Here is a 17200-nt window from a genome sequence, read left to right as displayed (position 1 = left end):
GTATGGTACCGGTTTTGCTATGTTACAGGTTTCTATGTTACCGTTTTTGGTAAGATACCAATTTCTATAATACCGATTTTGCAATAATACCGGTTTCTGTGGTACCGGTTTTGCTATGGTACCGATTTTGGTATGGTACCTGTTTTGATGTGGTTCCGGTTTTGATATGGTACCGGTTTTGCTATGTTACAGGTTTCTATGTTATGGTTTTTGCTATGCTACCGATTTTGGAATGGTTTCTGTGGTACCGGTTTTCTAAGGATTTTTTTCCTTAGCAACAGTTGCTAAGTATTTTTTTAACTTAGCAACGGTTACTGAGGATTTTTTTAACTTAGCAACGGTTGCTAAGGATTTTTTTTTCTTAGTAACGATTGCTAAGAATTATTTTTCCTTAGCAACAGTTGCTATAAATTATTTTAACTTAGCAACGGTTGCTAACAATTTCTTTTTTCTTAGCAACAGTTCCTAAGGATTTTTTTTTCATTAGCAATAGTTGCTAAGGTTTTTTTCCTTAGCACAAAATACAATTTATTTATTTTTTTTATTTTTATTTATTTTCAATTTTTTTTACTTTAAAAAAAAAATAAATCCTGTATTTTCTGGTAAAATTAATTTACCTTTTTTGTGTAAGAAATGCGCAGATATACAAATTTATATATATATATATATATATATATATATATATATATATATATATATATATATATGAAACGCCAGTCATCGCTAATTATGAATACGTTATGAATTTCAATAGATTCGAGCTTTAGCCTGTGACTAAGAATCGTGAAATATATAGAGGAAATCGTTTCATTTAGTTCGTTATGCTTGTCATTTAATGAGGTGTGAAGGGATTTTAATAGAAAAAAATTTTTCATGCATTTCACGAGTCATATTTTAAATCTGTATATCCTTATAATACTCGATTATAACCGCGCGCGGGATCTAGCGCAGCTGTCAGTATCTCTATGTGCCATCTATTAAATTTCCATTACATATACTAACCGTCCTTATAGAACTATAAAAAAAAAAAGAGGAGGGCGATCTCAGATTATATTTGAAAATATGAATCATAATTTCAATATTTTTCTTTTTCTCTCACTATATAAGGGTTTTTTCAACATTTATTTGAAAAGTCATCATATCAATATAATAATTATATTAATATAATTTTAAATATAGAATTATTATTAATATTATGATTATTATATTTTTATTGTTAAGTCATTATTTTTCTTTAATATATAAGAATGATATCAAGATATATTTTGTTTGGTTTATCGAATATTTTTTTTTATATACAAAGCTCATTAAACTTTCCACACAATTTTATATGATCGCTACGAAAAGTATATATACAATAATATATAGTATACAGGCAATAGAATGGTTTGAGAGCACGAAATGACAAAAGGGATAGCTACTTTCCACAACAAAAGAAGCAAAAAGGGCTTCTGTGTTGCATACACGTGAATCTATAAACGTATATATATTCATATGTATATACATAACCGAGAAGTTCCGAGAAAGCAACCAAAGCCATCAAACACTAAGCGATAGATTAAGGCTCTCATAGTCTGGATTTTAAGCTTAAAAACCCGTAAAATCCCTGCCACGCGAATTGTCGTGACTGTGACGTGCACTCTTATATATGAAAGGCAGGATTAGAAGCGGATTTGACATTTGATCGCGTGTTATGTGACAAATGATCTCTTTTTTTTCCAATATACAAAAAATTTTCTCTAAAACGGTCAAAAAATATAAAAAAAATTTCGATATAAATATTTTCCACATATTTTTTTTTATCCAAATAGAAATAATACCAATCAGTACCATAGAAATTGGTACCATAGCAAACGGAACCATAGAAACCGGAACCATACCAAAACCGGAACCACATCAAAACCGGTACCATACTAAAACCGGTACCATAGCAAAACCGGTACCACACCAAAACCGGAACCACATCAAAACCGGTAACACAGCAAAACCGGTACCATACCAAAACCGGAACCACATCAAAACCGGTACCACAGAAACCGGTACCACAGCAAAACCGGTACGATAGCAAAACCGGTACCATACCAAAACCGGAACCACATCAAAACCGGTACCATACTAAAACCGGTACCATAGCAAAACCGGTACCATACCAAAACCGGAACCACATCAAAACCGGTACCACAGAAACCGGTACCACAGCAAAACCGGTACCATACCAAAACCGGAATCACATCAAAACTGGTACCATACCAAAACCGGTACCACAGAAACCGGTACCATTGCAAAACCGGTATTATAGAAACTGGTACCATACAAAAATCGGTAGCATAGCAAAAACGTTAACATAGAAACCTGTAACATAGCAAAACCGGTTAAAAAAATACTTAGCAACCGTTGCTAAAGAGAAAAAAACCCTTAGCAGCCGTTACTAAGGAAAAAAAACCTTAGCAACCGTTGCTAAGCAAATAAAATTCTTAGCAATAAATAAAAAAAAAAGTAAACAAAAAGTAAATAAATAGAGTAAAAAATAAATAAAAATTTTAATTTTGAATCTTTTTTTTGTTCACAATTAGACAAAAAAAAAAAACTTTTAGAAAAGTTGAAAAAAAAGTTTATTTTACCAAAGTATTTTTTTCCAAATCGACCTCTCTACACTCCATTACTTAAAATAACACAACAAATATAAAAGTAATAATTCTAGATATATACAATTTTGAACAAGTGTTCCTTATTTTTATTTTGCCTTCCATAAAGAAAAAAAAAAAAAAAAGTTGTCTCCTTCTTGAGACTTTTTTTTCTCAGCCCCAGACAAGACTTTTTTTTCCAAACCTTCTTTCAACACCCCATGATGAGGGTGGTGAGAAAAATACATTTGTAATGTTATACATATATATTTGTATACTATATAAAAAATGTTTTTAAGAGGCCACTGTCCCCGGAGGCGCAATGTCATGTCATTGAAATATATATCAACAAGAATTGTCAAATTTGCGTATATATATATATATATATATAGTTGATCGACATTGGAGAATATATAGATTCGATTTTAATGCTGAAAGCAACTGACTCTGAAAGGTCTCCATTTCCTGTGGCAAAATAGAAAGGAGGGCAAGGGGAGAGGGTGAGTTTCTTGTTTCCAGTTTGGTTTCTCAACGCGTCATGAACGCTTCCTGTATTTGCTCGTTGTCTAATGTTTCGTTGCACTTCTCTCACGACAAGCTGTTGACAACTTGACAGAAAGACTTTGATGAACCTTGACGATTGACAGACATGAATAAACATTTATAGATTATTATTATTATTATTATCATTATCTAGAAAATATTTACTATTTTTTTGTCTTTCGAAAATGTGGCAACTCGGATTTTATTTTTCAATATTATAATTTTATTAAAAAATTTTATTAATATTTGATATTTTTATTATAAAATTTACATTTATTTAATGGATTTTTAATAAAATTGTAATATGGAAAAAATAAAGTTCCGCTTTACTCAGAATGCCCTAAATACTAGAAGATGTGGAAAAACAAAGATCTGTTTTACTTAGAATGACCCAAATACTAGAAGATGAAAAAAAAAAAATTATTATTATTTATCGAAGCTATTTTGGAATTTTATTACCTTTATACCTGCAGATCCCGAGTTTGTTTATATTGAAGGAGAAAAGCCGCAGGTCATGACAATTGAAAATCCCATAAATAATTAAATTAGTTGTAATTCGTGTCTCGACCTGTTTAGATGTGGAAATTTTGTAATTATTAAAGTAAAATATCTTTGGGAGTGCGTGGAATATTTTAATTCCCGAATAAAAATAATTGTATAGTGTATTATTTTTGTCATTTTTAGTAATTTTTTTTTGTTTCGGGAGTGTTCGAAAAATTCTTGAAATCGCGATCGCTTAATTTTTGTAGAATTTGTTTTCAAATATTCGGGAGTGTTCGAAATTTTTTTTATGTATTTTATTACTTCCCCCCCATTGTAAAATCGATTGGAGGCTAAGGTTAGACATATATTTTTGTTATAAATAATAATTACATGAAATTTTCAGTAATTTCTATTTTTTGCCAGAAAAATAATAAATATAAATAAATAATAATTATTAATAATTATAATATATATTTAATAATACATATTTATTTATAATATTTATTTTTCTAGTAAAAAATTAAAAAAAATTAATTATTTATTATTTATTATTATTAATTATTTTAATTTTTAAAATTTATCCAAAATTTATATATTTTTTTTTTTTTTTGAGAAAAAAAAATTGTTTCTTCCATCTTGTAGGGAGAAATTTTTGCAAACGACTCTCTTACATTTTTCTGTGGGTTATTGTGTAAATTAATTAATTTAGAATTCCTCTGGCAAATGACGATATTTACAACAGACTCTTATATATTATTTTATTCCCTGTCCCGCAAAGATAATAAACGACCATGCGTTGACTTTACTGAACTTTTGCCGACACTCAAGGGGTTAATTAAGCGGTCCTGTGTAGTCTCATTATATATCCTTCTAGCGTATTGTTCCCCTGATAATAAAAATATAATTATAAATTATTTTTTTGGCTTTGAAAAAAAAATTTTTTTTTTTTTTTTTTTTTTTGTTACGAAATTTATTACCATCATAATATAGGTTGGTGATTAAAAAAACATAACTCGCGAAAAATATTTTTTGTATTTGAAACTGTTACAAAACTCCCAAGGATTAAAAAATAAATTTTTTTGTTTTTTCAAAAATAAATTTTTTTTATTTTGCGAATTTTTTTTAGAAGCATTTGCCATTCCCATAAAATATGTCTCTAATTGAGATTATGAAAATCGATATTTTCCAGTTTATTACTCAAATATGTTTGTGTGTGTACACATATTTGACGAATATGAAAAGAGCTTCGCATTTGATCATAGGGAATATCATGAAGCGAGTACATTATCGGGCGCATATTTAAAGAGATTATGCGTAGGAAATTAAAGTACGGCGTGCGGTGACAAAATCTCAAAGAAGCGAAATTTAAATTTATAATACAGTAGCTTTCTTTGTCGCATTAAGTCCTTTTTTTCCCCCTAATTTGACTTGGAATTTTTAATAATAAAATTTTTTTTATAATTTGAAATAACGCGACAGTTTATTTTGTATTTTTTTATTCAATATTTATTAAATGAAAATGAAATTTTTTTTTTTAAATTGTTTAAATTTAATTTAATGTTTACAGCAGTATATTATTATCAGGAAATTTTATTGATTTAATGATAGAATTATACTGTCAGCTCTTCTTCGTTTTATCTGTACCATTGGTTTCCACAAACTGTGAAAGAAAAAATTCCTTCTGGAGTTTAGTTCAATACTCACTTCTCTCTCTCTCTCTGTCTATCTATCTATCTCTCGGTTTCAAACTCGGAAAGCGACCCACATACATTACCAGTACGCGAAACTCTCCCACGCGGGCGAGCAGAAGAAGAAATTTTTAATCGAGAAAGTTTTGCGAAGCTCGACCTGAAAGCTGCTCGAGCTTTGGGTGTGTAATGGTAATCACGCGATGTTTTCTCCGAGTGAAAAGACAGAACGAGAAAAGAAGAGGAAAGTCAATTCTCAGAGTTTAGAGACGCAAAAAAAAAAAAAAAAATAACCCCATTTTTTTCGGGAGAAATTTGATCTTGAATTTTATATTTATTTTCCTTCTTCTTATAGGGAGAAAATTATTTTTTTATCTTGCAGGCAAAAAAAAAAGATTTACCTGTAACGGTGAATTGATTTACTAGGATAGAATAAATTCCAAATTGTTTCAGTGAATTTTTAGTTTTTGTATAGTTGAACTATACAGAAACTAGACAGGATTGTAACGCTGCGATTAACAAGTTTGTAGATATTGAAACTATGTGGAAACTAGCACCTGGATTATTTAAAAAGGTCAGGACAGTTACACTATCTAGTTTCTAAGTCCTTAAACTATGTAGAAACTATCTACTTTGTGGATACATAAACTATATAGAAACTATCTAGTTTCTGCATACTTAAACTATATAGAAACTATCTAGTTTCTGCATACTTAAACTATATAGAAACTATCTAGCTCTTCTAAATTATTTTTAAGGGTTAGGACAGTAATACTACCTAGTTTCTAGATACTTAACTCTATAGAAACTATTTAGCTTCTTGTGTAGTTAAGGTATACAGAAACTAGACAGAATTGTAACGCTACGATCAACAAGTTTGTAGATATTGAAACTATGTGGAAACTATCTAGTGCACCTGGATTATTTAAAAAGGTCAGGACAGTTACACCTGGATTATTTAAAAAGGTCAGGACAGTTACACTATCTAGTTTCTAAGTCCTTAAACTATGTAGAAACTATCTACTTTCTGGATACATAAACTATATAGAAACTATCTATAGTTTCTGCATACTTAAACTATATAGAAACTATCTATCCCTTCTAAATTATTTTTAAGGGTGAGGACAGTAATACTACCTAGTTTCTAGATACTTAACTGTACAGAAACTGTTTAGCTTCTTGTGTAGTTAAGCTATACAGAAACTAGAGAGAATAGTAACGCTACAATCAACAAGTTTCTAGATATTGAAACTATGTGGAAACTATCTAGTGCACCTGTATTATTTAAAAAGGTCAGGACAGTTACACTATCTAGTTTCTAAGTCCTTAAACTATGTAGAAACTATCTACTTTCTGGATACATAAACTATATAGAAACTATCTATAGTTTCTGCATACTTAAACTATATAGAAACTATCTATCCCTTCTAAATTATTTTTAAGGGTGAGGACAGTAATACTACCTAGTTTCTAGATACTTAACTGTACAGAAACTGTTTAGCTTCTTGTGTAGTTAAGCTATACAGAAACTAGAGAGAATAGTAACGCTACAATCAACAAGTTTCTAGATATTGAAACTATGTGGAAACTATCTAGTGCACCTGTATTATTTAAAAAGGTCAGGACAGTTACACTATCTAGTTTCTAAGTCCTTAAACTATGTAGAAACTATCTACTTTGTGGATACATAAACTATATAGAAACTATCTAGTTTCTGCATACTTAAACTATATAGAAACTATCTAGTTTCTGCATACTTAAACTATATAGAAACTATCTAGCTCTTCTAAATTATTTTTAAGGGTTAGGACAGTAATACTACCTAGTTTCTAGATACTTAACTCTATAGAAACTATTTAGCTTCTTGTGTAGTTAAGGTATACAGAAACTAGACAGAATTGTAACGCTACGATCAACAAGTTTGTAGATATTGAAACTATGTGGAAACTATCTAGTGCACCTGGATTATTTAAAAAGGTCAGGACAGTTACACTATCTAGTTTCTAAGTCCTTAAACTATGTAGAAACTATCGACTTTCTGGATACATAAACTATATAGAAACTATCTATAGTTTCTGCATACTTAAACTATATAGAAACTATCTATCCCTTCTAAATTATTTTTAAGGGTGAGGACAGTAATACTACCTAGTTTCTAGATACTTAACTGCATAGAAACTGTTTAGCTTCTTGTGTAGTTAAGCTATACAGAAACTAGAGAGAATAGTAACGCTACGATCAACAAGTTTGTAGATATTGAAACTATGTGGAAACTATCTAGTGCACTTGGATGATTGAAAAAGGTCAGGACAGTTACACTATCTAGTTTCTAAGTCCTTAAACTATGTAGAAACTATCTACTTTGTGGATACATAAACTATTTAGAAACTATCTAGTTTCTGCATACTTAAACTATATAGAAACTATCTAGCCCTTCTAAATTATGTTTAAGGGTTAGGACAGTAATACTTCCTAGTTTCTAGATACTTAACTGTATAGAAACTGTTTAGCTTCTTGTGTAGTTAAGCTATACAGAAACTAGAGAGAATAGTAATGCTACGATCAACAAGTTTCTAGATATTGAAACTATGTGGAAACTGTCTAGTGCATCTGTAGGTTATTTAAAAAGGTTAGGACAGTTATACTAACTAGTTTTTTATACACTCAAACTATGTAGAAACTATCTAGGTTTGTCTAGAAACTTAAGGACGGTTATACTATCTAGTTTCTGCATACTTAAACTGTATGGTAACTATTTAGAGAATTTATAGATTATATTTAAAAAAGTTAGGATAGTTATACTGTCCAGTTTCTATACACTTAAACTATAAAGAAACTATCTAGTGCAACTAAGTTGTTAGGAAACGTCAGGGCGATTACAATATCTAGTTTCTTGATATTTAAACTATATGGAAACTATCTAGTGCATCTGTCGATTATTTAGAAAGGTCAGGATAGTTATACTACCTAGTTTCTACACAGTCAAACTATATAGAAACTTTTTAATACATCTAAATTATTTAAAAAGGTCAGGACAATCATACTATCTAGTTTCTAGATAATTGAACTATGTGGAAACTATCTAGTCTATCTATAGATTATTTAGAATCGGTTTAGAATATATTTTCTAGATAGAATCTATCCAGTTTCCCAATGAAAAGATTAAATAATGTTTTTGTATTGAAATATTTTTTAAATTTGTCCACACTAGAAAGGTTTTTATCCTCTTACGAGTTTTGAAATAATGAGTGAGTTTTGAGCCATAAGTGAGTCTTAAATGAATTTTGATCTATCTTTGAGTTAACCAAGTTTTTTATCATGCTGGTAGATATATATTATTATTATAACAATGAAAATAAAGATAAATAATTAAATTTAACTTCCTTAGAAAAGCCACAAAGTTGATGACATTGCAGTCACGAATATAGGGGTGATAATAGGTGACGACATTGCCATAAGCATTCGTGCAGCATTTGTTTTGTTTTAGTAAGTTTCTCCCGACAGAGACGACTTTACGAGACTAATTGGTGTAATTTTCCTCATCTCGCGTCCGTACTGGTAAAATGCCGAGCCGTGAAATAAAGGATTTTCCTCTCGTTTCTCTCCTTTTTGTTGTTATATCTCGGTTGTCTTATTATTTCAGCACGCACAATAGTATCCACATTTCGTATTGTAGCAACAGACTGATGACATTTGCACTCTCGCATTCACATGCACACGCTAACATATATATTCCCTATGTATTTCTCTCTGGGGAGTTACGGAATTCTCTAAATTGAAGGCGAGAAATTAAATTTTTAAATAAAATATTGCTATCGATTTTTATTCGATAATAATGATTTTTTACAAAACAAATATTTATTTTATTGTAATATTTTAGGGGGGAATTATTTTCAATTTACTGTGTCGGGTATATATAATTTAGTGAAAATTGATTGATTTAATTAAAATCCGCATGTAAGGGACAAGATGGCCAATTAGTGAGGCATTGATTCAAGTCTTTGGAGTGAGGATGTATCATGTATTGCTTTCTGCTGTATAAGCAAGATGAAGGTACTGCGCCACTGGGCATTATATTGGGACCCTGGCAAGTGAGGCCGTGTTGCTGTGATTAATGCTAACTGCGCGAGCCATCCCTTCCAATGGACTATTGCCATTCACCCTCCGTACGCTGGGTAACAGATGTACCCCCTATTAATCAATTCGATCCTCCTCCATTCACCCAACCCTACTCGTTCACTGACTAGTCTCTCATATCATCGCTCAATCCCTCTCTCTCTCTCTCTCTCTCTCTCTCTCTCTCTCTCTCTCTCTCTCTCTCTCTCTCTCTATCTCTCTCTGTCTGTCTCTCTCTCACCCCTTTCGGGGGGTGTCCACCTTAACCATATCTTGTTGGCGAAACCTTATGGTTTCCGTCGACTCCATCATCAACACGATTCAATCTCATCTGATTGTTCATCCATCGATAAACTCGGCTATAAACTGGATATATACATCTATACCTTAATCACACAATTTCATCTCATTCAATTATTATTTACTCGAAACATATACGCACACTATGAGACGGAGTATTATTTGTGTGTACCTGCTGGAACCTGAGAAGTGTAAATAAACATTTAGACTTCCACTTTATCCAATTTCCACTTCCATTTTTACCAATTTTCACTCTTACTTCCACTTCCGCTTTCACTTTTTCAATTTCCACTCCTACTTCCATTTCCACTTCTACATTTTCCGTGTCCATTCCATTTTTTCCAATTTTAATTTCATCCAAATGGGAATGGAAATAAGAAAAATTGGAAGTAGGAGTGAAAATTAGAAAAAGGGGATGAGGAAATGGAAGTGAAAATGGAAGTAGGAATAAGTGGGAGTGTAAATTAGAAATAGTGGATGTGGAAATGGAAGTAGGAATAAATTAGAAGTTGAAATTAGAAAAAGTGGATGTGGAAATGGAAGTAGGAATAAATTAGAAGTTGAAATTAGAAAAAGTGGATGTGGAAATGGAAGTAGGAATAAATTGGAAGTGGGAGTGGAAATTAGAAAAAGTGGATGTGGAAATGGAAGTAGGAATAAATTGGAAGTGGAAGTGGAGATTAGAAAAAGTGGATGTGGAAATGGAAGTAGGAATAAGTGGGAGTAGAAATTAAAAATAGTGGAAGTAGGAATGAAAATTGAAAGTAGGAGTGGAAATTAGAATAAGTGGATGTGGAAATGGAAGTAGGAATACATTGGAAGTGGGAGTGGAAATTAGAACAAGTGGATGTGGAAATGGAAGTAGAAATAAGTGGGAGTAGAAATTAGAAATAGTGGAAGTAGGAATGAAAATAGAATGTAGGAGTGGAAATTAGAATAAGTGGATGTGGAAATGGAAGTAGGAATAAATTAGAAGTGGAAGTGGACATTAGAAAAAGTGGATGTGGAAATGGAAGTAGGAATAAATTGGAAGTGAGAAAGGAAATTAAAAAGTGGAAGTGGGCATGGGAATTTGGAAGTGAGAGTGGAAATTAGAATAAGTGGATGTGGAAGTGGAAGTAGGAATAAATTAGAAGTGGAAGTGGAAATTAGAAAAAGTGGATGTGGAAATGGAAGTAGGAATAAATTGGAAATGGGAGTGGAAATTAAAAAAGTCGAAGTGGGTATGGAAATTTGGAAGTGAGAGTGGAAATTAGAAAAAGTGGATGTGGAAATGGAAGTAGGAATAAGTGGGAGTGTAAATTAGAAATAGTGGAAGTAAGAATGAAAATTGAAACTGAGAGTGGAAATTAGAATAAGTGGATGTGGAAATGAAAGTAGGAATAAATTAGACGTGGAAGTAGAAATTAGAAAAAGTAGATGTGGAAATGGAAGTAGGAATAAGTGGGAGTGTAAATTAGAAATAGTGGAAGTAGGAATGAAAATTGAAAGTAGAAGTGGAAATTAGAAAAAGTGGATTTGGATATTGAAGAAGGAATAAATTGGAAGTGGAAATTAGAAAAAGTGGATGAGGTAATGGAAGTAGGAATAAGTGGAATTGGAGGTGAATATGGAAGTAGGAATAAGTGAAAGTGGAGGTGGAAATGGATTTATATAATATACAATACTCCCTGATCTTTGAAAGTTACAAATAAATATTTAAACAATTTGAATATCATAACTAGTGTCACAGCAACAATTTCTGTCCAATATCTAAAAAAACTGTGACTAACTACCACTCATTTGAAATTTCTACCTGGAAATGTCTAGGTTTTTTTCCCTATAATTATAACCTTATTATTATATTTCAAAAAAAAATTTTCAATTTATCCCATTCCTTTTCTTTTTTTAAAACCAATTTTTTTTTTCAAAAGCAAAAAAAAATCACTGTTAAATTAATTAATAAAAAGGGGATTTTAGGCGTGACTGACTTGTCGCTCGTTAAAATTAAAGACCGCCCAGAATGTGCCAGGAAGGCCCAAGCAATTTTATGCTTTTTAAACGCAATCTGCATCACACGGGGGGCGGGTAACCATTGTACACACTCAGCATAACATTATACCGTTTTAACAATACATGTCCCTTATATTTATTCAATTTATATTCTTCCTTTTTCTCCATCTATTTTTTTTTATTATTTCATATTCATTTTGAAATTACAAATAATAAATTCCAGCAAATTAATTAAAGAAATGTCTTGACACATTTCATTTTCAGGCACTGATGTTTCGCGCGTTAAGTGGCCTTTGCGTTAAGTTTCTCGCAATATTTTTGCGTCCATTAAGTACACCATTACGAAACAATGTTGAAAACTTTTTTTCCTTCCTCTTTCTTTCTCCCTATATATATATATATAGTGGACAAAGGTAGAAAAAAAGAATAGAAACACCCCTTGGCACTAAAGATGCAATATATCCTAGACTAGTATTTTTTTTCCTGCTGAAAAAGAGTATTTTTATTTTCGCTTGTGTAAAAATTCATTGTCGTTGGAACAAAAATTCTTCTTAAAATTCTTTTATTATATATGCTTTTTTAATGGAATCAGGAGGAAATATTCACAATATAAAGCACATAATGGAAAAATTCCTCTTTATGACGTATATACGAAAGTTGAGGATCAGGTATTGAAATAAAACTTTCATGGAGAGAAAGAGAGAGAGGGGGAGAGAGTTGTTGTGTGCATGTTTTCAGCATAGTTTCATGTCGAGCTTTTTCTACAAACATTCCACATACCTTGAAAGCGTTCATCGTTTCATAGGTTTGTAGGTGGATGCAGAAGGGTGAAAAAGGTGAATATATGCAAAACTTGTCGGGCATTAAAGACAAATTGCAATGTAAACATTATTTGATTTTCTTGTTACATTCATAAACTTGTAGAAATAAATTCGATTATAATTATTAGATTCTTTTTTTATCTTTTTCATCAGATGGTCAATTCCGTAGTTTTTCCAATTTCCCACCTTGTATTTTCAGCTTTCCATTTTCTACATTTTAATTTTCACTTGCCACTTCTTAATTTTCACTTTTCTACCTCCTACTTTCTACTTTATACATCAAATTTTCACTTACTACTTCTTAATTTCCACCTCCCATTTTCCATTTCCCACTTTCTCTACTTTGTCTCCTACTTTTGTTTTTCCACTTCCCAATTTTCACTTTTTCACCGCGTACTTTCTACTTTCCACCTCCCACTTTTTACTATTCCACTTCGCATTTTCCACCTTCCACCTTCTACTTCCCATTTTTCAGTTCCCACTTCCTATATACAATGTGGGTAGTGAAAAATAGAAGGTGGAAGGTGCAAAAAGGGGACAGTAGATGGTGGAAAGTGGAATAGTAAAAAATGGGAGGTGGGAAGTAGAAGGTGGAAAAGTGGAAAAAAGTAGGAGATATAAAGTAGGGAAGTGGGAGGTGGGAAGTAGAAGGTGGAAAAGTGGAAAGACAAAAGTAGGTGATAGAAAGTAGGGAAGTTGGAGGTGGGAAGTAGAAAGTGGAAAAGTGGAAAGATAAAAGTAGGAGATATAAAGTAGGGAGGTGGGAAGTAGAAGGTGGTAAAGTGGAAAGACAAAAGTAGGTGATAGAAAGTAGGGAAGTGGGAGGTGGGAAGTAGAAAGTGGAAAAGTGGAAAGATAAAAGTAGGAGATAGAAAGTAGGAAAGTGGGAGATGAGAAGTGGAAATTCGGAGGTGGAAAAGTGGTAGTAGAAATTGAGAAGTGGAAAGTTAAAAGTGGGAAATGGAAACTAGGAAAGTTACGGAATCGCTCCCCAGGAATGTAAACAACTTAGGAGGGGAAAAAATATATAAAAAACGATACCTAATCAAGAGTTCTTTTGATCGAAAATTTCCAAATTGTCTGCCTTATCTAAGTAAAACAAAAGTGTCTATTTATAAGTAATAAAAACGCGCCTCTCTCTCTCGGTAGCGATTTTTCTTGATAAACACGTTTCTACGTGTAACGTGCGCAACATTTTTTTTTTTTTACAAAAAGGAGGGGTTGAAATATATATGAAAAAGCTTAAAATTCCAGCCATGCACACACGCGGTGGAATTGATTACGCAAGCGAACACAACGATAATGGTAGTTAGTGCTCCTGCTGTGGGTAGATAACCACCCCTTGGACTATGAGGCCGTTTGCAGATTCTTTACAACTGTTTGCGATTTCGTAAAGACACGCCTTGCATCCTGGCAACGAGATAGAACACGCACTCGTCCCTCTTTAGAGACGCCTGTCTGTATGGTGCGCTTTCTTTCGTTATGCACTAAACCATGCTTGAGCGATATTGCTGATTTCGATTATGCAGTCGCTGCAATCTCTTCCCACACTCTCTTTCTCTGTAATGCGCGCTATACGCTCTTCTTAGTCCCAACGACAAAAAAGAAAGAGAAAAAAAAAACATTGAGATTGCCCATTGTCGCCAGAACAGCACCAAGATGAAGGGGTCAGATTAACGCTCTGATTTATAACAATGAGATTTGGATACCAACAATAGTCGTCTGTTAAATAAATATCTTTTACTTATGAAAAACAATTCATGTTTCTGAAAGAATTGACAAGATTGTGAAATAAAATGTTTCCTGAAAAAAGCATAGTAGAAAAATTTGATTCAAGTCGTATTATTATTTTTTTTGATAAAAAATGACTAGATGTATGCATTATAAAGGAAAGTCAAGGTAAGGCGACATTGATAGTTCCCCCATTTGAACACAAGAGGAGCACCAGCAATGGCCCTAATCCTTCCGTAATTACTGCCGTAATTGCGCAAATTCAATTAGTATGAAGCCCCGCTTTCGGGTAACAATATACATCAAAGTATCCCACCTCTCTTCTCCTGCAATTTGGAAGATAGTACATTTCCTAACCATAGTACTGCGTCGACCATTGTAGTTTAATGGAATAGAGGGAAAACACGATACTTTACACGCATCTCTGTGAAAAAAAAGAAAATTTATTTCCAAATACCAGAAATATAAAATTAATTTTTCGGTAAAAAATAACAGAAGAAAATACAAAATGTAATTTTGAGAAATAGGATATAATTTTTATTATCATAATCGAGGAATGTGTGAGTGTGTGTTTTGTAAATTATATAGGGAAACGATCTTCTTTTATGATCGGACTAACCAGAACACACGAGCCCTATAATCAGTCTCTTCAGGAATCTCCAGTTGTGTTTTGTTTTTTGTCGAATCGAATTTTCAAGATGATAGAACACCTGTTTCATTTCCCACGAAAACAAAAAGTTTCATAAAACTATCGTTAGTACAATCCTCAAAGTGAAACAGTATAAGTGGTTTGCTGAACCCAAAAACATAGGTATAAGGGATTTGAAAGTTATGTTCGCTCTTTGCATCCAATGACCCTTGAGCAATTTGGATTCACTTTATATAAATCCTGAACTAAATAAAATAAAATTGCTATCATCAAAACCTAAAATTGAAATTTAATTTCAGATCCGCTCTCTTTTTGTCAAGAAAAAAATACATTATATTAATTTTTTTAGTAAAAATTCTAGGGCCCAAAAAGCAATATGAGTGATATGCAAGAAAAAAAAACTTAGGGTTTATTTCAGCATAGGGTGTCTTCTCATCCTCCAAAACGATCTATCAACGTGGTAATTGCACGTCACCTACGTAAGCTGTCGCGAGTTGAGTAGATTTCCCGCGAGTATAACTTTAGTTGTATATATATATAGTGATATGATACTGAATAGCACAAGTGTCTGAAGAAGACACAGATAAAATACATTGTTGTTGGTTGTAGTTTCGAAATCGCCCTATATTGGGCAGTGATGAATCGTATTTCATAACTCTGACGTCTTCCCTTGAAGCATGAGGAGAGGATGCTCGATATAAATCCGATAATTAATGGCACCGATTATACAATACCGTTGGATCCTGGTCATGATTTGGATACGCCCACTCTAGAAAATTAAACTAAAATACATTTTGCGAATAAAACATCTGCTCCAGAAGATTCCCCACACAGGCATAAAAAAGGTGTTGTGTATAGTTGAAAATAAAAAAACCATTTCATCAACATGAATTCGATCGAATCAATTTGTCTGACCATATCATTTATCATAGAAACTATTATCTAAATTGATATTTATGGAGTCAGTTGATTGAGATTGATTTTGAAACGTTTGGACGATAAAAAATAAGGTTCTTTCATGTAATAGGTGCATAGATTAAAATTGTTTTTTATTTTACTGTTTCAGATTCGATGATCCGTTCAGTGACTACAAAAAATCTTGGTGAGTATAAAGAATAAAAGTTGCTGGAATCTGTTTCGGACTTTATACCTAAATCTTTTTATAAGATTAAAAATAGAGCATTTGCAATAAATAGCATTTGTACAATATTGAGGGAAAAAAACACAACTTTGCTTATCTTGTTTTATGTCGCATACTTCACTGTGTAACAATTTGTTTCGGGGGGTGGGAAACGGGGGTAGGTGAGAAATAAACGATTCGATTCACACTCGAGGGCTTCTCTCGATAGGCGTTGAAAACGATCATGCATCGGAAGAGTGCGCAAACACAATTTTCCCCAATTCGAGCAATTACTCGACCTTTCCTCTTTCAACACCCCTCTTGGCGAAAATGCGTTTAAACGCGACGACTCGGTTCCTCTATTGCTTTATTTATGCGCAAGGGACATATGTCATGACACCCTATGGGTAATCTAGGAATATATATCTGCTTTTGTCGTGTTGCACGTAAAGTCAATTAATCATACAAGGCATCTCTTGGAGTGCATATACATATATTGTGTACGTCCGAATTACGCAGCATAATCCCCTCCATAGTAACTATGGATAACTTTAAAGGCACTAGATGCACGTAATCCGCGCGTGGGTTACAGCATCATATCCAATGTCGAATTCTGCAACAATCAATTATAACTTAGAAGGGGGTTGACGTGTGTACGAGAGGGACCTTAATCCCTGATTCTTTATGCATCGATACAATATTAATAACCACGTTTTGAAAGCACGTGGTGAAATGCGCCGACCAATATATGTCCGCAGTGGGAATAACACACACACACGTTATTCAAGATGTAAAACCCCTTTTGTGGGTTGGCGCCATTCTGTTATATATGGATGAAGGTGGATGTTATGTTTCCTTCGTATAACATTTTACATATGTACAACCTGCTTTGCTTTTCCTTAATCTCCCAAATTCCTCTCGAAATATAACGATCCGTAAATACGTAAAATTGTCTGACCGGTGAGAAATAAATGCGGATTAGAAATGAATTATTTTTTCTCTTTTTTTATGTGTCAACCACATTTGTATAATTCACGATTATAAAAAAATTTATCGAAATAAAAAAAAATTGTGGAAACAAATATTAATTTACATTTATTATTTTATATTCTACGATTAAGTGTAGATATAAT

General features: G+C 32.4%; 1 protein-coding gene across 1 annotated transcript in view; it reads left to right on the top strand.

Moving 5' to 3' along the window:
* LOC127281957 (discoidin domain-containing receptor tyrosine kinase B) overlaps positions 1-17200 on the top strand; it is a 395594-nt gene that overhangs the window by 63045 nt on the left and 315349 nt on the right. Inside the window, exon 3 of the mRNA XM_051305982.1 lies at positions 16014-16049. The gene's annotated coding sequence lies outside the window, so the exon portion shown is untranslated. The remainder of the gene's footprint in view (positions 1-16013; positions 16050-17200) is intronic.

The sequence above is a fragment of the Leptopilina boulardi genome, unplaced genomic scaffold (genome assembly GCF_019393585.1).
Source record: "Leptopilina boulardi isolate dan_hultmark-lab unplaced genomic scaffold, ZJU_Lbou_2.1 LbouV2_278, whole genome shotgun sequence".
NCBI lineage: Eukaryota > Metazoa > Arthropoda > Insecta > Hymenoptera > Figitidae > Leptopilina > Leptopilina boulardi.
The sequence above is the reverse complement of the archived record's forward strand: the minus strand, read 5'-3'. Positions and strand labels throughout refer to the sequence as shown.